Below are 23,164 nucleotides of genomic sequence, written 5' to 3'. Positions count from 1 at the left end.
AGCAGATAAAACTACACATGACATACATATATATTTTGTCTACACTAGAAGAAGATATAATTTTTTTAAAAAAGTTCCATATCAATGCTAATACTTTACAAAACAGTTTTAAAATAACTGAGGAACAAGACAGACAAATAATAAAACAATGTCAAAATTGTGTGACCTTTTTACCACAAGTTAAACCTGGAGTCAATCCTAGAGGATTGATACCTAACCATATTTGGCAGATGGACGTCACACACTTACCAGAATTTGGAAAATTAAAATATTTGCATGTTACAGTTGATACTTCTTCTGGATTTTTGATGGGATCTCTTCATGCCAGAGAAAAAAGTAAAGATGTTATAGCTCATTGCTTACAAAATTTTGCCACTGTGGGCGTTCCAAAACAGTTAAATACAGATAATGCCCCTGGTTATACTTCTACCTCTTTTTAAGAATTTTGCACATCATTTGGTATTGCTCATATAATAGGAAACCCATACAATCCTCAGGGACAAGGCATAGTGGAAAGAGCACATCGAACTTCTAAAATGTACTTATTAAAGCAAAAAGACGGAATTAGGAAGGGGTATACATTCCCCAAAGATAAACTTAAAATAACCCTTTTTACTCTAAACTTTTTAAATTTGGATTCATCAGGACTTAGTGCTGTGGAAAGGCATATGTGTCCAAAAAATGTGCATAAGCCCAAGGTACTTTGGAAGGATATTCTAACAAGACAATGGAAAGGTCCTGACCCAGTAATTTTCTGGTGTCAGGGGTCTGTTTGTGTGTTTCCACAGGGAGAACAGCAGCTGATTTGGATTCCAGAGAGATTAACTAAAGTGATTTCTATAGACCAAAAAGAAGATGATTTGGCTCAATTTCATAACAGATGATATCCAAAACTCAAGTTTGGCTATCCTTACATCTCTGACAAAACCAGGATGTTTTTTTCAATATCTATTTTATTATTGCCCTTTCCCACATCATGAAGTTCTATTTTATTTTTTGAGCTCCTACAGACCTAGGTTAAAGTTTTGCTGATAAGTTCTATTTTTTGACTATAGAGTTTTGAAATTCCCATAACAATGTGGCACTGGAGAACTTTGGATTCCTGGTTGCTGATCATGAGTGTACCAGAGAGTGCCTTGATTGACTGGGTTTTATGAAAATGTTGTAGAACAAAGAGGCCAGTATTTTGGAGCCTGCTGAGTAGTGGGCCCAGAGCAGTGGTGTGCAGGTGTGTGATAATATATCTGTGGAGCGTCATGTGGATCTGCCATTGGCTTCCAAATGGCTTGTGACTGACGTGGTGCAGCCAGCAGACCCTTATATTAAAGGCATCTTGTTATATGGGGAGGTTTCAGGGCAACGCTAAAAATCAGGTTGCTATGAACAAGGGGGCAAGCTATGTGGAATAGAAGCCGGTTTGGTGCATTCTCTTGCAGACCCTGACCCACCAGAAGTGACAGAACTCCCTCCAGCACTGTGTCCCAGTTGATTTCCTTGTATTTTGTTAAGCAAATACCAAACTCACAGTACAGGAGCAAGAAACAATAAGAAAAGTGGAGGATGAACAAATGGCTTCACAGTCAACACGGGGAGACAGTTAGCCCCCAGTGTCTACAGTTTACCTATAACGAGAGAATTCAGCACTGCTGCCTCTTGTTTTTAGAAAATAAGAAACCATGTCCTCCTGGTCATATAGATGCACACCCAGGTTTGATGGTCTCACTACTAAGGAAGCTAAAGCTCCTGACAACAACATATATTTCAAGTGCCCAACCTCAGAGGCAGTTTCTCAAGAAGTCTTTAGGGCAGCAGAGCTCCATGTTTGTGGAGTGTTTTCCCTGTCCATTACTTTTGGAACTCCTCTACCATGTCCAAGGTTGAGAATTCCTGAGCATTTTCCATTCCAGAAATGTATTCACAAATTTTCTAACTCTTCTTCTCTAATTGTGTGTTACTAGGGGCAAAAGTCATGTCAAGTCTTTGTTCAAGATGAGAGTGGGAAGATTTTTGTGAAACACATATTTGCATAAATATTGGATTAATTTTCCTATTTTCCATTTGAAATACTGAATCCCTGACACTAACACATACCCACTGGAATCTGACTACTACTCCTAACATGATGGAGAATAACAACCCAAAGAGAATAGAAATACAAGCAGTTCAGAGGATGCATGGTGTATAGTTGGACTTTTCTTTGGCATGATAAAGGGAGGCTGTTTAAATCTAGAGAATTTTAAATTGAAATAGTTCTCCATGTGTTTTTAAAGTTAACAAATATGTGAATTCCTGTCTCCATTTCTCTGTAGCATATTCAGCGCATGTATTTTTATAGGCACATATAGAATCCTACCTGGTATGACACGTATATTTTTGTGAGGTTGAAGACATGGCAGATAAAAATTGTGAGAAGTGATCACTCCTCTTAGATACTGTTGTAACTGAAAATTCAAACTTTGGGTGAGCTTCCTAGTAGAAAAACATTATAGATAAATCCATGTTCAGTAGAATAAACATTTTTGCATCTGGGGATAATATATATTTCATGATTAATTTTGATTGGAATATATATTGCTACATTTTAATGTTGGTGTGTGTGTTTTGTGTGTGTGTGTGTGTATATATATATATATATATATATATATATATATATATATATACAGTTTTTTTCAAAATATGAAACATTTTTGTGTTATATACACTCCCTAAATTCATTCATGTTCATGTATTTGGATTTATAATAAACTTTTCACAAGATTGTTTCAGAAATATTCACCCATCTAAAATACATATTTGTTTCCTAGTACTGAAAACTAACTTCAGTGAATGGTGCAGCAAATCATAATATTTCTACAGTAACTGACCCAGTTTGATATCAATGCAATTAGATTTCTATGGGACATGATGTGTTTTTTGACGTTCATTTTTATGCAACACTGGTATATTATAATTTCTACAGTTTATGCACATCATAGGATATATACTTGGTCCACAAGTTCACAAATATATAGGCATTTATTTCACTTTCAATCACTTCCTGATTCAGAACACATTTATTCCTTCAGGTTTTTTGACTGGTTTTTTCATGAGACTTCTTTCCAATCACATTAATTTCCATTTCCAAAATCATTTTTGAAGCAAAACCCACACACTCTTCATGATAAAACATAACACAAATATACAATTAGATGTGTAACTGGTTGGAATGAATGATTGTATATCAATATAAGTTTTCCTGTATATTTTCAGATATCAATCAATCCATTATTTAAAGTTGCAAAAAGTTATATTATTTATTCACAATATGGTCAATTCATGCATTATCTCTATATTCATAGACACAGGGTACACCTATTTCTACCCCCAATACAAATTTATATGTCTTCAAAATATTGCTCCCAGAAATGGTGGAAGAAATACTCATGTCACCTGATTTACATATACATTTTATCACAGTAATATTATGGCCAAAAATCAAATGGCACACTTATGATTGTACTAAAGCCTAAATGGAAAGTGATCATAGATTACTAAAAATATCCACGTCCAGGTTGCCTAATGATATCAAATGTCAATCTTATTGGTGACTACATACTTTTTTCTTCCTAAGATTATGTATTCAACCTCAAGCTTTTTAAAAATGTCTAATTATATCCCTCACTTTATACCTTGCCTGATTTCCTAATGTCTCTATTGATATCTTCTTTCCTACATATTGTCCCCAGTTCATCATTGTGACTGACTCTTCACATGTGCTGACATTTACATTCACTCTCTACCCAAAACCCTACTGCTAAAGTACTATTGGTTCAAATCCTATACTCATTCTTGTTTCTAATCCTACCAACTATCTTTCTAATCCTACTGACTATCCTTTTTTGACTGGATGTTCTATTCGACATTTAATTATCCAGTGTACAAGGTCCTATACCATTGTATATAGATTTATCTGAGACATCTGTGCAGAACATAATTCAAAGATAAGTATTCCAATCAAGCGCTCAATGCCCTTCTGGGCTACAAATCTTACCTAGGTTTCAATTGTTATACTTATATTTCACCTCTATATTCCTTTAAATACTGCAGATTCCCAATACCATGATTCATCCCACAGAATGATTCCTAACCCAAATCAAACATGTTATTAACCCTTACCACAAACTCTTCCCTCAATCTTACTTTACAGAAGAGCAGGGACAGAGTTGGTCTTACAATAGAGGAATTTAGGGGATCTTCCAGTTGCTGAGAACTCAAAAGTCAATGCAGAAATGATCCCTGGAGAAAATGTAGTCATTTATGAAGGACCTGAAGGAGCAAAAGTCATCTTCTATGCAAACAACCTGGTCAGGATGAAGGGTTCAGTCTGAATCAGCCTTGCTCTTAATGTAGAGAAGATGGACCAAACCAGGCCTGTGTGGAGAGCTCTTCCTGGGTGCCAATGGTTGATATACCATTCTAACTTGTGAAACTGTCACAGGAAGTATGGGCAGCCTCCATCTCATGGTACCCTTGGAAGCAACTGTTAGGACAAAGTAGTTGCCAACATATTGACCTCATTCAGTTCCTGAAAGAAGTGACCTTCCTAACTTCCTTGTTGAAGGAACTCTCTGAACTTGGGATCCATGAATCCAGACACCCAGACCGAGTCAGAGTCCCAATCCCAGTGGTCTCAATTGCTTGGATTTACCAAGGACAGAGTCAGACTTTCTTGGTACCTACTTTGTGAGAATGGCCAAATGCCAAGAGAGCTCTGAAGATGCGACATTCCTGAGAAAGCAGGTAGTGGCTCACTGCTGGCTCCTGACAACTTCACAGTGTTGGCCAAGGAGACCAGATCTGAGACACGACAGGCCATTTTGGGGGAACATAGTATGCCAACCAGAAAGAGGACTAACAGGATAGTCACAGACTACTTGGGGGAAGAAGTTGCCTTTGTGGGTGTGGGTGTGAGGATGTGGTTTTGTCTCATGTTCTGAGAATAGGTTGGAAAGGCGGCTTGTTTGGTTTGGAGAGGACTGTTTCTATTAAGTCATTTAACAAGGCGAGTGTGTCAAATTCTGTGTATCCCACTCTGTCACTGTTTGTAGACATTAGAAAAGAGAATGTATCAATGGGTGTGTCCTGTCTAGAAGAAAGCTTCCCAGCATTCATACTGCCCAATTTATGAATGGACTGCGGCTTGCCTTATTAATGGGCAACACCTAATATCTTCCTAAGTTGCTGTTTCCTTTCTGAATTCTGGCCACTCTCCAGAATAGGCTCATGGTTTTGCGTCTAAGTTATGTATCACCTCCGAGCTCTGTGACATGGCCATGTACTGGATAGCTGAAGGGATGGAAGAATCTCAGAAAACTCAGTTACCAGTGTGACCTGGGAAGCCTCAGTGGAGAAACTCTGCTTTGGGCCATTTGCATACCCATGGTTCTGTTGCTCTAAATGTCAGGAAGGTCTTTGCCTCAGGCCACCGCTTTGTGAAGCCTGAAGAGAACAGTTTTCAAATGGATATGAATGGGCATCACCTGTGGCTCTTTGCTTAATTGCTTTGGAAAGGTAAGTGTCTGAATCAGCCTCTTGGCCCTGTGTGAGGTTGTGGCTTAGGTACTCAGCACCTGATGGATCTAAAGAAAGAATCCATGTGTGCATCCAAATAAAAAATGGCAAAAAGATCTGTAATTGTAGATGAAGTCTCTTGCCTTCCTCTTTTAGCTTCCTGACTTCCATCAAGTGAGAATAGGGTAATTTGGGTCAAATGAGTTCTTCAAATCCCTGCAGAGGCTAGCCCATATGTGCTTGGGGTATTACATGACTCCAAATCACATAAAGAATCTATACCTGACAATCACTAGTCCTCAAATTGGAGAAGCAGAGCCCTATTAATAACAGGCCTATTTAATCACTCCTTGTTCACAGGAAGGGTGTCCAGGCCACCCTGACTTTAGGCAAATGAGGGGCAAGGGAGCTTCTTTTGGACACTATCTTGGGATGCACCCCTCATGGAAACCTCCAGCCAGAGGTTATGATGAGTTTCTATATGGCAGAATTTGAGGGCCATGTGTGGAGTGTTTGGGTTTTAATTTTGGTCATTCGTGTGGCAGTTGGAAGAGATGACTGGGTCTACCTGGTCTTCAACTCTGGTGTGATTCCCCTTAAAGACTGAGTTCTGAAACTGACCTCAGAGAAGTATTGTCATGAATCGTGTAGTGATTTTAGGAGGCCACGCTTGAGAGTCGCCCTTGGAAAGTGAGATCTAGGCCCAGTGTGTCTTTTCACAGACCACTGGGAATCTCAGGAAAGATATCACATGATTTTATTCTGAAAGACTTGGCAGCCATAGTTAAGAGTCAAAGCACACATGGACCTCACATTGTAGACCTCAGTGGGCCTGGCTTCATGTGATTTTTTTGGCCACTGTTTGGGAAGCCTTGCCTGTGAGAGTTCTTTAGAGCTTTCATTGAAATGATCATCCCATTGTTTAATGGTTCCTGGATGAATTGAAACCCATAGTGCCTGTAAATTCATCCTTGAAATATGGCTAGATAAATATCATTAAATTTTTGAAATTCCCATGGCCAGGTGGCACAGGAGATACTTTGGATGTCCTATTGCTGATCATGAGTGTACTAGACTGTGGCTGAATTGACTGGGTTTCATCAAAATGGTGTAGAACTGAGATGCCAGTAAGTTGGAGCCTTCTGAAGAGTGGGCTTGGACCAATGGTGTGCAGGTGTGTGATAATACATCTTTGGTTGGGCCATGTGGATCAGCCATTGGCTTCCAAATGGCTTGATACTGACATGGTTCAGCTAGCAGACCCTTATTTGTAAAGGCATTTACTTATATGGAGAGGTTTCAGGGCAATGTTCAGAATCTGGTTGCTATGGATAAAGGGGCAAGCTATGTGGGATAGAAGCCTGGTGGTGCATTCTTCTGCAGATCCTGACCCACCACAAGTGACAATACTTTCTCCAGCACTGTGTCCCAGTTGAACACCTTGTATTTCATGAAGCAAATAACAAACTCCCAGTTCAGCAGCAAGAAACACCATGAAAATTGGAGGATGACCAAATGGCTTCACAGTCCACACAGGGAGACATTTACCCTAAGTGGCCACAGTTTACGTATAAAGAGAGAATTCCCCACTGCTGCATCATGTTCTTTGGAAAATAAGAAACCATGTCGTCCAGGTCACACAGATGCAGACACAGCATTGATGGTCTCATTAGAAAGGAAGTTAATGCTCCTAAAAACAACATATATTTCAAGTGCCCAACCTCAGAGGCAGTTTCTCAAAAAGTATTTTTTTCAGCAGAGCTCCATGTTTATGGAGTGTTTACCATGTCCCTTACTTTTGGAAACTCCTCTACCACCTCCAAGGTTGTGAACTCCTGAGATTTTTCCATTCCAGATATGTATTCACAGATTTTCTAACTCTTCTCCTCTAATTGTGTCTTACTTGGGGTGAAGGTAATGTCAAGGCATTGTTCTGAATGAGAGTGGAAAGTTTTTTGTGTAGCACATATTTGCATTCACATTGGACTCATTTTCCAATTTTCCAATCAAAATACTGAATCCCTGACACTAACACATACCCTACAAGACTCCGACTACAAATCTTAATATGATTGAGAAAAATAACCCAAACAGAATAGAAATACAAGCAGTTCACAGGAAGCATGATGCATATTCGGATTTGCCTTTTGTTTGACAAAGGTTAGGTGTTATAAATCTAGTCAATTTTTAATAGAAATAGTTCTCTATTTGTTTTAAAAGTTAACAAATATGTGAACTCCTGTCTCCCTTTCTCTGTACAAATTGAGCACATGTATTTTTATATGCACATATAGAATCCTACCTGTTATCACACATACATTTTTGTGAGGCGGCTGACTTGGCTGATCCAAATTGTGAGAGGAGATCATACCTCCTAAACACTGTTGAAACTGAAAATTCAACCTAGGGTTGAGCTTCCTAGTAGAACAACATTATACATAAATCCATGTTCAGTAAAATATATATTTTTGCATCTGTGGATGCTATATATTTGATGAAGAATTTCGACTGGCATATATATTGCTACTTTTAAATGTCTGTGTGGGTGTATATATATATATATATATATATATATATATATATATATATATATATATATACACACTCTCCAGATTTTTCAAAATATGAAATACATGTATTTTATATACACTCCCTAAATTCATTCATGTTTATGTATGTGGATTTATAATCAACTTTTCCAAGATTATATTCAGAAATATTCATCCACCTGAAATACATATTTGTTTCCTACTACTGAAAAGTAACTTCAGTAAATGGTGCTGACAAATCCTAATATTTCTACAGTAACTCACCCAGTTTAACATCAATGCAAGTAGATTCCTATGGGACATGATGTGTATTATTATGTTCATTTTTATTCAACACTGGTACATTATTATTTCTTTAGTTTTTACACATCGTAAGATATATATTTCATCCATAAGTTCACAAATTTATAGGCATTTCTTTCACTTTCAACCACTTCCTGCTTCAGAACACATGTATTAATCCAGGTTTCTTGACTGGTCTCTTCATGAGGTTTCTTTTTTTCTTTTTTTTTTTTTTTTTCGGGGGGGGGGTTTCTTTCCAAACACATTATTTTCGATTTCCATAGTCACTTTTGAAGCAAAACTCACACACTGTTCATGATAAACCATAACCCTAATATTACCATTAAATGTGGAACTGGTTGGAATGAATGATTGTATATAAATATAAGATTTCCTGTATATTTTCAGATATCAATTGAATCCATTATTTAAAGTTGGCCTAGTTGTATTATTTATTCACAGTATGATCTATTGTTGCATTATTTTTACATTCATAGACAAAAGGTACACCTATTTGTATCCCCAATACTAATTTATACATCTTCAAAGTATTGCTCCCAGAAATGGTGGAAGAAATACTCATGTCACCTGATCTACAAATACATTTTATCACAGGAATATTGTGGACACAGAAATCAAAGGTCACACTTATGATTGTACCAAAGCCTAAATGGAAATTGAACATGGATTATGAAAAACATCCTTGTTCATGTTGCTTAATGCTCTCAAATGTCAATCTTATTGTTGACTACATATTTGTTTTTTCCTAAGATTATATATTCAACCTCACCCCTGTTGATAATGTCTAATCCTCTCACTCCCTTTATACATTTCCTGATTTTGTAATTTCTCTATTGATATCTACTTTCCTACATATTTTACCGAGTTCATCATTGTGACTGACTCTTCATATGTGTTGACATTTACATTCACTCTCTACCTGAAACCCTATTGCTAAAGAACATTTGGTCCAAATCATATACTCACTCTTCTTTCTAAACCTACCGACTCTCTTCATAATCCTACGAACTATTCCTTTTTGACTGGATGTTCTCTTCAACATTCAATCATCCAAGGTACCATATCCTATGCAATTGTATATCGATTTATCTGAGACATCTGTGCAGAACATAATTCAAAGCTAAGTTTCCCAATCAAGGGCCCATTGCCCTTCTTTGCTTCAAATCTTACCTAGATTTCTGTTTTCATACTTATATTTAACCTGTATATTCTTATAAGTATCGCAGTTTCCCAATACCATTATTCATCTAGCAGAATGATTCCTAACCCAATATTCACATGTTACTAACACTTACCATACATTGTTCCCTCAATTGAACTTTACAGAAGAGCAGGGATAGAGTTGGTCTTACAATACAAGAATGTAGAAGATCTTTCTCCTGCTAACAACCTCAAAGTTCCATGCAGAAATGATACCTGGAGAAGATTTAGGCAGCTATGAAGGATCGGAGAGAGCAAAAGTCATCGTTCATGGCAAACAACCTGGTCAGGATGAAGGGATGTGTTTGAATCAGCCTCTCTCTTCTTGATGTACAGAAGATGAACCAAAACAGGCCTGTGTGGTGAGGTGTTCCCAGGTGCCTATGGTTGAGGTACCATTCTAACTTGTGAAAGTGTCACAGGAATTACGAGCAGCCTCCATCTCAGGTGTCCCTTAGAAGCAACTGTCAGGACAAAGTGGTTGCCAAAACTGTGACCTCATTCAGTTCCTGAAGGAAGCGACTTACCTAACTTCCTTGGTGATGGAACTCTCTGAACTTGGGATCCGGGAAGACAGGCACCCAGAGCCAGTTCCACTCCCAATCCCAGTGGTCTCAGTTCTTTGGATTTACCAAAGACAGAGTGAGACTTTCTTGGTACCTACTGATGTGAGGATGGCCAAATGAAAGGAGAGCTCTGAACATAGTCCTTTCCTGAGAAAAAAGATAGTGGCTCACCGCTGGCTCCTGACAACTTCACAGAGTTGGTCAAGAAGACCAGATCTGAGACAGGACAGGCCATTTTGGCGGAACATAATATGGCCCACCAGTCAGAGGACACTTAGTATAGTCACAGACCTACTTGGTGGAATGAGGTGCCTTTGTGGGTGTAGATGTGAGTTTGTGGTTTTGTCTCATGTTCTGAGAATAGGTAGAAAAGGTGGTTTGTTTGGTTTGGAGAGGACTGTTTCTAGTGAGTCCTTTGACAAGACAGGTGTTTGTATGTCTGTGTGTCCCACTCTGTCCCTGTTTGTATACTTTAGAAAAGAGAATGCATCAATGGATGTGTCCTGTCTACTAGAAAGATTCCCAGCATTCATCCTGTCCAATTTATGAATGGACTGCGGCTTGCCTTATGGATGGGAAACACTTACGTACTTCCCAAGTTCCTGTTTTCTTCCTGAATTCTGGCCAATATCCAGAATAGGCTCATGTTTTTTTGTCCAAGATATGTACCACCTCAAAGCTCTGTGACATGGCCATGTACTGGATAGCTGAAGGGAATGGCGAGCATCTCAGAAAACTGGGATATCAGTGTGATCAGGAAAGTCTCAGTGGAGAAACCCTTCTTTGGACCATTTGCTTACATATTGTTCTGTTTCTCTAAATGTCAGGAAGGTCTTTGCCTCAGGCCACCCCTTTTTGAAACCTGAAGAAAACAGTTTTCAAACTGAAATGAACGGGCATCACCTTAGGCTCTTTGCTTAATTTCCTTGGAAAGGGATGTGTCTGAATCAGCCTCTTGGCAATGTGTGAGGCTGTGGCTTAGATTCTCAACACCTGATGGATCTAAAGAAACATCCCATGTGTGCATAAAAAACCAAAATGGCCACAAGAGCAGTCATAGTGGATGAAGTCTCTCGCCTTCCTCTGTAAGATTCCTGATATCCATCAAGAGAGATTAGGGATCCTTTGGGTCAAATGAGTTCTGCAAACCCCTACAGAGGCAAGCCCATATGTGCTTTGGTTTTCTCATTACTCCAATTCACTAAACCACACAGTCAGTAGGCCTCAAACTGGAGAAGCAGAGCCGTATTAATGACAGGCCTATTTAATCACTCCTGGTTCACAGGAAGGGTGTCCATGCCACCCTGACTTTAGGCAAATGAGGGACAAGGAAACTTCTTTTGGACAGTTCATTGGGCTGTGCCCCCCATGGAAAACTCCAGCCAGAGGTTATGATGAGTGTCTATATGGAAGAAGATGAGGGCCATGTGGGGGTGTTTTAATTTTAATTGTGGTCTTTTGTGTGGCGGTTGGAAGAGACGACTGAGTCCACCTGGGCTTCAACTCTGGTGTGATTCCCCTTAGAGACTGAGTTCTGAAACTGACCTCAGAGAAGTATTGTCATGAATTGTGTAGGGATTTTAGGCGGCCACGCTTGAGAGTCGCCCTTGAGAAGTGAGATCTAGGCCCAGTGTGGCTTTCCACAGACCAATTGGTGTCTCAGACAGGATATCACATGATTTTATTCTGAAAGACTTGGCAGCCATATTTGTGAGTCAAAACACACATGGACCTCACATTGTATACCTCAATGGGCCTGGCTTCATGTGACCTTTTTTTCTACTCTTTGGAAAGCCTTGCCTGTGTGAGCTCTCCAGAGGTTTCATTGAAATGATCTTCCTCACCATTTAATGCCTGCTGAATATATTGAAACACACAGTGCCTCCAACTTCATCCTTGAAAAATGGCTACATAAGTACCATGAAATTTTTGAAATTCCCATAACCAGGTGGCTGATCATGAGCATACCAGAAAGTGCCTTGATTGACTTGGTTTCATGAAAATGGTGTAGAATCGAGGTGCCAGTAAGTTGAAGCCTGCTTAGTAGTGGGCTTGGAGCAGTGGTGGGCAGGTGTGTGATAAAACATCTGTGGTGGGGCAATGTGGATCTGCCATTGGCTTCCAAATGGCTTGTCACTGACATTGTGCAGCCAGCAGACCCTTATATGTAAAGGAATTTTGTTATATGGAGAGGTATCAGGGCAATGTTCAGAATCAGGTTCCAATGTTCAAGGGGGCAAGCTATGTGAGATAGAAGCCTGATTGGTGCATGCTCATGCATTCTGTGACCCACCACATGTGACAGAACTCCCTCCAGGACTGTGTTCTGGTTGAACTCCTTGAATTTCATGAAGCAAATACCAAATTCCCAGTGCAGCAACAAGAAATATGACGGAAAGTGGAGGATGACCAAATGGCTTCACAGTCCATAATGGGAGAAACTTAGCCCCCCCCCCGTGGCCACAGATTACCTACAAAGAGTGAATTCAGCACTGTTTCTTCATGTTCACAGAAAAATAAGGAACCATGTCCAACAGGTCACATAGATGCAGATCCAGCTTTGATGGTCTCAATACAATGGAAGCTAATTTTTTTGACAATAACATATATTTCAAGTGCCCAACCTCAGATTCAGTTTCTCAAGAAGTCTTATTGCAGCAGAGCTGCATGTTTGTGGAGTGTTTACCCTGTCCCTAACTTTTAGAAACTCCTCTACCACCTCCAAAGTTGTAAACTCCTGAGCATATTCCATTCCACATATTTATTCACAGATTTTTTAACTCTTCTCATCTAATTTTGTATTACTTAAGGTGAGGGTAATGTCAAGGCATTGTTGTGGATGAGAGTGGGAAGATTTTTCTGTAGCTATTTTTGCATACACATTGGATTCATTTTCCAATTTTCCATTTGAAACAGTGAATCCCTGACACTAACACATAGCCTACTAGATTCTGACTACTAATTCTAATATGATGGAGAACAATAGCCCTACCAGAATAGAAATACAAACAGTTCAGAGGAGGCATGGTGTATAGTTGAACTTGCGTTTTGCATGATAAATTATAGGAGTCATATAACTAGTCAATTTTTTGTTGAAATAGTCCTCCATGTTTTTCTAAAGTTTACAAATATGTGAAATCCTGTCTCACTTTCTCTGTAGCCTATTCAGCACATGTATTTTTATATGACATATAGATTCCTACCTGGTATCGCACGTACATTCTTCTGAGGTGGATGACTTGGCAGATACAAATTGTGAGCAGAGATCACTCTTCCTAAACGCTGTTGAAAGTGAAAATTCAACCTATGGGTGAGCTTCCTAGTTGAACAACATTATACATAAATCCATGTTCAGTAAATTAAATATTTTTGCATCTGTGGATGATATATATTTCACGATGAATTTCAATTGGCATATATATTGCCACTTTTTAATGTCTGTGTGTGTTTTGTGTGTGTGTATATATATATATATATATATATATATATATATATATATATATATATATTAACATATATATATATATATATATATATATATATATATATATATATATATTCACAATACACACTCTCCAGATTTTTCAAAGTATGAAATATATGTGTTTCATTATACACTCCCTAAATTCATTCATGTTCATATATGTGGATTTATAATCAACTTTTCTCAAGATTATTCTCAGAAATATTCATCCACCTGAAATACATATTTGTTTCCTACTACTGAATACTAACTTCAGTGAATGGTGCATACAAATCCTAATATTTCTACAGTAACTGACCCAGTTTAACATCAATGCAAGTAGATTCCTATAGGACATGATGTGTGTTTTGACGTTCATTTTTATTCAACACTGGTACATTAATATTTCTTCAGTTTATTCACATCATACGACATATATTTCATCCACAAGTTCACAAATTTATAGGCATTTTTTTCACATTCAATCACTTCCTGCTTCAAAACACATGTATTCTTCCAGGTTTCTTGACTGGTGTTTTCATGAGACTTCATTCCAAACACATTATTTTCGACTTCCATAATCAATATTGAAACAAAACTCACACACTCTTCAAGGTAAACCATAAACATAATATTAAAATTAGATGTATAACTGGTTGGAATGTATGATTGTTTATCAGTATATGATTTCCTGTATATTTTCAGATGTCAATTCAATCCATTATTGAAATTTGGAAACAGTTATATTGTTTAATCATAGAATGGTCTATTCATGCATTATCTCTACATTCCTTGACACAGGGCACACCTATTTGTAACCCCAATACTAATTTATACGTCTTCACAATAATGCTCCCAGATATTGTGGAATAAATACTCATGTCATCTGACATACATATATACATTTGATCACAGTAATATTCTGGACACAAAAAGCAAAGGTCACACTTATGATTGTACCAAAGCCTTAATGGAAAGTAAGCATGCATTACTAAAAACACCCATGTCTAGGTTGCCTAATGCTCTCAAATGTCAATCCTATTGGTGACTACCTATTTGTTTCTTCCTAAGTTTATATATTCAAACTCAACCATGTTGGAAATGTCTAATCTTTTCACTTACTTTTTACTTTGCCTGATTTCCTGATGTCTCTATTTATATCTTCTTTCCTACATATTTTCCTCAGTTCATGATTGTGACTAACTCTTCATATGTGCTGACGTTTACATTCACTCTCTAATCGAAACCCTGTTACTAAAGAATTTGTTCCAAATCCTATACTCACTCTTCTTCCGAAACCTACCGACTATCCGTTTTTGACTGGATGTTCTATTCGACATTCTATCATCCAAGTTTCAAGGTCCTATGCCATGGTATGTTGATTTATCTGACACATGTGTGCAGAACTTAATTCAATGCTAAGTATCCCAATCAAGGGCCTAATGCCCTTCTGTGTTTCAAATATTACTTAGATTTCTTTTTCATATATATATATATTACAACTATATATTCTTATCAATATCGCAGGTTCCCAGTACCATTATTCATTCAGCAGAATGATTCCTAACCCTAATTGGACATATTGTTAACCTAACCATACACTGTTCCCTCAATCTAACTTTAAAAAAGAGCAGGGACAGATGTGGTCTTACAATACAGCAACGTGTGGGAACTTCCACCTCCTGAGAAACTCAAAGGTCCATGCAGAAATGATCCATAGAGAAGATGTACGCAGCTATGAAGGACCTGAGAGAGCAAAATTCATCTTCCATGGCAAAAAACCTGGTTATGATGAAGGGTTGGGTGTGAGTTTGTGGTTTAGTCTCATGTTCTGAGAGTAGGTAGAAAAGGCGTTTTGTTTGGTTTAGAGTGGACTGTTTCTAGTAAGTCGTTTGACAAGGCCAGTGTTTCTATATCTCTGTATCCCACTGTGTCCATGGTTGTACACATTAGAAAAGAGAATGCATCAATAGATGTCTTCTGTCTAGTAGAAAACTTCCAAGCATTCCTCCTGCCGAATATGTGAATGGACTGCGGCTTGCCATATGGATGGGCAACACCTACCATGTTCCTAATTTCCACTTTTATTCCTGAATTCTTGCCACTCTCCAGAATAGGCTCATGGTTTTGCGTCTATGTTATGTATCACCTCCGAGCTCTGTGACATGGCCATGTACTGGATAGCTGAAGGGAATGGCGAGCATCTCAGAAAACTCAGATATCAGTGTGACCAGGAATTCTCACTGGAGAAACCCTGCTTTGGGCCTTTTGCTTACCTATTGTTCTTTTTCCCTGAATATCAGGAAGGTCTTTGCCTTAGGCCACACCTTTGTGAAGCCTGAAGAAAACCATTTTCAAATGGAAACGAATGGGCATCACCTGTGGCTTTTTGGTTAAATGCTTTGGAAAGGGATGTGTCTGAATCAGCCTCTTGGCCCTGTGTGAGGCTGTGGCTTTGATTCTCAGCACCTAATGTATCTAAAGAAAGATCCCATGTGTGTGTCAAAAACCAAAATGGCACAAAGATCAGTCATTGTGTATGAAGTCTCTTGCCTTAGTCTGTTAGGTTTCTGATATCCATCAAGTGAGAATAGGGATCCTTTGGGTCAAATGAGTTCTTCAAAGACCTGCAGAGGCTAGCCCATAGGTGCTTGGGTTTTCTCATGACTCCAAATCACATAAAGAATCTATACCTGAAAGTCAGTAGGCCTCAAATTGGAGAAAAAGAGCAGTATTAATGCAGGCCTATTTCATGACTCCTGTTTCTCAGGAAGGGTGTGCAGTCCACCCTTACTTTAGGCAAATGAGGGACTAGGGAGCTTATTTGGACACTATCTTGGTCTTCACCCCTCATGGAAACCTCCAGCCAGAGGCTATGATGAGTTTCTATATGGAAAAAGATGAGGGCAATGTGGGAGTGTTTTTGTTTTAATTGTGGTCATTTGTTTGGCAGTTGGAAGAGATGACTGGGTCCACCTGGGCTTGAACTCTGGTGTGATTCCCCTTAGAGTCTGAGTCCTAGAACTGACCTCAGAATAGTATTGCCATGAATTCTGTTGGGATTTTAGGATCCCACACATGAGAGTCGCCCTTCGAAACTGAGATTTAGGTCCAGGTTGGCTTTCCAGAGAGCACTGGGAATCGCACCCAGGATATCACATGATTTTATTCTGAAAGGCTTGGCAGCCATAGTTGAGAGTCAAAAGACACATGGACCTCACATTGTAGACTACAATGGGCCTGGCTTCATGTGACCTTTGGCCACTCTATGGAAAGCCTTGCCTGTAAGAGTTCTCCAGAGGTTTCATTGAAATGAGCTTCCTCACCATTTAATGGTTCCTGAATGAATTGAAACCCACAGTGCCTCCAACTTCATCCTTGAAAAATGGCTAAATAAATACCATGAAATTTTTAAAATTCCCATGAGCAGTTTGCACTGGAGAACCTTTAGATCTCCTGTTGCTGATCATGATTGTACCAGACAGTGCCTTGATTGACTGGGTTTCATGAATATGGTGTAGATCAGAGATGCCCGTAAGTTGCAGACTGCTGAGTAGTGGGCCCAGAGCAGTTGTGTTCAGGTGTGTGATAAAATATCTGTGGTGAGGTCATGTGGATCTGCCATTGGCTTCCAAAATGGCTTCTAACTGACATGGTGCAGCCAGCAGACCCTTATATCAAAAGGCAACTTGTTATATGGAGACGTTTCTAGGCAATGTTCAGAATCTGGTTGCTATACACAAGGGTTAAAGCTATGTGGGATAGAAGCCTGGTTGGTGCATTCTCCTGCAGACCCTGACCCACCACATGTGACAGAACTCCCTCCAGCACTGTGTCCCATTTGAACTCCTTGTATTTCGTTAAGCAAATACCGAACTCCCATTACAGCAGCAAGAAACACCACAAAATTGGAGGATGACCAAATGGCTTCACAGTCCACAGGAGGAGACAATTAGCCCCCAGTGGCCACAGTTTACCTACAAGGAGACAATTCAGCACTGCTGCCTCATGTTCATTGGAAAATAGGAAACCATGTCCTCCAGGTCACATAGATGCAGACACAGCTTTGATGGTATCACTAGAAAGGAAACTAAACTCCTGACAACAACATATAGTTCAAGTGCCCAACCTCAATGGCAGTTTCTCAAGAAGTCTTTAGGCCGGCAGAGCTCCATGTTTTTGGAGTGTTTACCTGTTCGACCAGGAAGCAAGAAAGGACCACTGACTCCAATTAAAATCAAATTAAACAAGCTTATTATTTCCACTGGCTGGGCTGCCTCTCCATCCCAAAACAGCTGAAAAAAGACAGCAACCCCACCTTTCCTACACCCCAGTTTTATAGCCCGGAAAGTTACACAAAAGGGGAGTTACAGATAAGAAAACTCGGACAAGCATCACACTAATGGTAGTTTATATTTTCTTTTGCTGGCCCCAACATCAGAATTTATGAGGACCATTGGAGACTCAGAGAGGGTCGTTGTCTGGGCAGGGAAGACCAATATTTATGAAGGTTCAGAATTTGCTGTAATTTATAGTTAAGCCAAAATTATCTTTTCAAGGCTTTGTGGCAAGATGGCTCCAAACTTTAATAAAAGATCAGGTTGCGTCTGTCATTCCCCCCTTTTCTAATGTGTCCTGTTCAAATCTTTGATAGAGTAGGGGAAGAGCACTGAGGGAATTTTAATCCATCAGGTAACAGTCTCCAAATTTTTGAACTCACCCAAAACCGGTCTCCCTGATTTTACCTGATTTCATTAATTACTTATATTGATAGTCTATTTTTTTTGGCTCCATTGTTGTAAGAAAAGAGGCATCACTCATTTTGGCTTCTTCTGAGCTGAGAGAGGGTGACGTGAGTGGGCACAGCATATTAGACATTTTCTAGACATTAATATTTAATTAGATATTTGAACACCTAGAAAAACTTGTAAGCTTAAATTTAAAGATATTTATTGTTATCTGTTTTTCCAATTTAAATTGAACCATGTAAATCACGTGAATTAAAGAACTTTGGATCCACTTTTTAAAATTTGTTTTTATGAGCGTTTTTTTTTTAATGAGCGCTCTTTATATATGTTAATTTTGTATCATATATATGATACACGGACATATGTATAAATAGACATACAACACATAACAGAAGTGTGCACACATAAAAATAGTAAAGGCCTTATAGCTTTTCAGAGGTGAAATCTGCATTGCAATGTTTCAAAAACTCCACAGTTGGTCAAAGATAGAACTGATCAGAAAAATATTAACTTAGGTCTGTCAGATCAAAATCATGAGCTAAAAAAAAATAAACATAAAGAATCTAAGGAAAAAAATAAGAGTCCTAGAAAAAATGACTGGCTAGTAATTAGTAAAAACCATAATATTTACCTTTTTTTTCCCTTAGGCCTCAGATCAGTCTCCTACTGAGCTTGCAGGATACTTTCATTTGCATTTCAAAATAAGTCCTGGCTGAGGTCTGGAAGGAGCAGGAAAAAACTGCTATTCTGAGCAGACACCTCAGGCCATAATTTTCAGGTTAGGATGTTGAAAATTATGATACAAATTTAAGATACAATTCACAAAATTTTATATCTTTACATCTTGTTTTGTCAACAAATACCATACAATGATTTACTATCTTTGTACAAATTAATGCACTGGTACACACAGTGACATTTTCCCAGGCTACCCAATTCAAAATTGGTAAAATAAAAGACTGAATAATTGGGAAGTTACTTGCCAACTTGGAAGTAGAGTTCTTTAGTTTTCCATCCTAAGTATTTAATTTCTCTGGCATGAATTATCTGAAATCATAAACTAAACAATTACCTAAACTGGACTTTTAACTGCAAGATTGTGCAATGCTTCAAAAACCCATTCAGATACCAGATTGTTACAATAAAACATAATCATTTAGACACACATTCAGCTAAGATCATTCCCAAGAAACAATTTATAATATCAACACATTATTGCACATGTCTTAAAGGGCCAGAAAAAAAGACACAAGACAGACAGAAAGGAGCTCCAGACTATGGCTGACAGACAGAAGCCTTTAAAAGAGAACAGATGAGGCAAAAATCTCCTACACCAGTGGCACCATAGATGTTCCCACAAGGGGACCATATGTTTTAACAGAGGAGAAACCTGAAATGTAAAATCAAGGGTCTCTATGGTGACTTTACTGAATTTAGTATCCCCTTTTTCTTTTTTTCTTTTTTAAGAAGACAGAGGTGGGATAATCCTTACAGTGCAGGGAAGGAAGGAGGGAATTCCCTGAAGCAACAGGGCTTTGGCAGCTGCTGGGAGTCCCTCAGTCCCTCCTTTTACTTACAGGATTAGCTCCTCTGGTTAGGTTCCACCCCAAGCATGCTCCATCTCCTAACATTTCAGTATTCAGATCTCAAAAAGTACCGGGACTAGGGTGGGGGGGGTGTATCAAAATTTGTAACTTAAAGTTCGGTTCCTGACTTTGAACCCAATTAATGCCAATTTAATAATGAGGACAGGGTTTGGAGAAAAAGAAAAAGGGAGGTTTATTGCTTTGCTTACAAAGGAGAAAAACACGGGACTCTGCCAAATGGTTGTGACTCTCTTGATCTGACGGGAGAAGGGGTTTTAAAGGAGTTTCACTCGTTTACCTGGGATATACTCAGTTCTTAGGTCCCCAGCAGGCATTGCACTGTGCAGTGTGTGTGCTCCCGGCAGGCAGCTAGGGGCTTCTATTATCCTGCTTAACAAAGGGGGGTAAAGTTCATCATATTTCCTTAAAACAAAGTCCATAAAAGGCGTCACGCTTACTTGCATTATTACCAATTTTCACGTCCAATATCCTTAAGTTTTTAGCACAGAAATCACACAACAAAACGCACAAAAACAAACAAACAAAAAATATATAGAACACAGAACAAAACAGAAAAATACAGAAACCCCGCGCCAAAACAGAAAATCAGAGGAGCAATGCAATGTCCTGCTAAAGCTCTCGGGTAGGACCACGTGCGTGCCCATCTGCACCTCTCAACCCATCCAGAGGAATTCTCTACAGAACAGAACAGAGGACAGAATGATTCTTGCTACTGTCCCAGACAGGAGTATATGTGAGCCTCCCCAGGCAACCTCTCTGTCATCAGAAGAGATCTCCCTTAATCAGATATCAGATGTTATCAAGCCGCCACTTACCTAAGGAGTCCTCCTTCACCAGGTGCTTACTAATAGTTTTAGTCTATTGGTTCACTTCAGTGCTCCCTGGACCAAAGGCTCACTCCAAGGCGTTGGAACATCTTAAGTTGCGCATCCCCTAGAGTGGCTCTGTAGCCGGGAGCCCTGGAGAGAAAGCCAGCTTCAGAATTTCAAGCAGTCTGGTCTTGTGATCTGTTTGGGCAGGGTCATCTTGCTGGGGAACTCCAAAACGTTAGACCAGAATGAAAGAAAAGACCACTGACTCCAATTAAAATCAAATTAAGGCAAGTTTATTATTTCAACCGGCCGGGCTGCCTCTCCTTCCCAAAACGGCGGGAACAAGACAGCAACCCCACCTTTGCTACAGCCCAGCTATATAGCCCAGAAAGTAACACAAAAGGGGGGTTACAGATAACAGAATTTTGACAAGCATCACAATAATGGTAGTTTACTTTTTTTTTTTTTTTTGCTGGCCCCAACATCAGAAATTATGATGACCATTATACCTCAGAGAGGGTCGTTGTCTGGCCAGGGAAGGCCAAAAATTATTATGTATCACTAAAGTTTCAGAGAGGGCTGCTATCTGGTCAGAGAGAGAGGCATGGGGGAGTTCAAGGCACGGGCAGGCATTCCAAGCAGGTTCAGAATTTGCAGAAATTTATAGTAAAGCCAAAATTAGCTTTTCATGGCTTTGTGGCAAAATGGCTCCCAATTTTAATAAAAGATCAGGTTGGGTCTATCAACACTGTCCCTTACTTTTAGAAACTCCTCTACCACCTCCAAAGTTGTGAAATCCTGAGCATTTTCTATTCCAGATATGTATTCACAGATTTTCAAGGTCTTCTCCTCTAATTGTGTCTTACTTGGGGGGAAAGTAATGTCAAGCCATCGTTCTGGATGAAAGTGGGAATATTTTTGTGCAGCACATATTTGCATACATTTTGGATTCCTTATCTAATTTTCCATTCGAAAAAATGAAACCCTGACCCTAACCCATACCTACTAGACTCTGACTACTAATCCTAATATGATGGACAAATATAACCCAAACAGAATAGAAATACAAGAAGTTCAGAGGAGGCATGCTGTATAGTTGGACTTCCATTTTGCATGATAAAGGGTTGGTGTTATAAATCTTGTCAATTTTTAATTGAAATAGGTCTCCATGTGTTTTTAAAGTTAATATGTGAATTCCTGTCTCCTGTTCTCTGTAGCCCATTCAGAACATGTATTTTTATATGTACATACAGAATCTGACCTTTTATCACTCGTACATTCTTGTGAGGTGGCTGAATTGGCAGATACAAATTGAGAGAAGAGATGACTATTCCTAAACCCGGTTGGAACTGAAAATTCAATCTATGTTTGAGGTTCTTAGTTGAACAACATTATACATAATCCATTTTTAGTAAAATAAATAGCTTTGAATCTGTGGATGATATATATTTAATGATGAATTTCAATTGGCATATATATTGCTACTATTTAATGTCTGTGTGTGTGTTTTGTAGATATATATATATATATATATATATATATATATATATATATATATACACTCTCCAGATATTTCAAAATATGCAATATATGTGTCTTATTATACACTCCCTAAATTCACTAATGTTCATGTATGTGGATTTATAATCAACTTTTCACAAGATTATTATCAGAAATATTCATCCACCGGAAATACATATTTCTTTCCTAGTACTGAAAGCTAAATTCAGTGAATTGTGCATACAAATCCTAATATTTCTACAATAACTAACGCAGTTTAACATCAATGTAAGTAGATTCCAATGATATATGATGTTTATTTTGACGTTCATTTTTATTCAACACTTGTACATTACTATTTCTTTAGTTTATGCACATCATAGGATATATATTTATCCAGAAGTTAACAAATTTATAGGCATTTGACTCACTATCAATCAATTCCTGCTTCAGAACACATGTATTCCTTCAGGTTTCTTGGCTAGATCTTTTTATGAGACTTCTTTCCAAACACATTATTTTCGATTTCCATAATCATTTAGAAGCAAAACTCACACACTCTTCATGATAAACCATAACCCTAATATTACCAATAGATGTATTACTGGTTGGAATCAATGATTGTATATCAATATCAGATTTCCTGTATATTTTCAGATATCATTTCAATCCATTATTTAAAGTTGGAAGTAGTTATATTATTTATTCACAGTATGGTCAATTCATGCATTATCTCTATATTGATAGACAAAGGTACACCTATTTGTATCCCCAATACTAATTTATACGTCTTCAAAATATTGCACCCAGAAATGGTTGAATAAATACACATGTCATCTGATCTACATATACATTTTATCACAGTA

The sequence above is a fragment of the Callospermophilus lateralis genome, chromosome 12 (assembly GCF_048772815.1).
Source record: "Callospermophilus lateralis isolate mCalLat2 chromosome 12, mCalLat2.hap1, whole genome shotgun sequence".
Lineage (NCBI taxonomy): Eukaryota > Metazoa > Chordata > Mammalia > Rodentia > Sciuridae > Callospermophilus > Callospermophilus lateralis.
Note: the sequence above shows the minus strand (reverse complement) of the source record.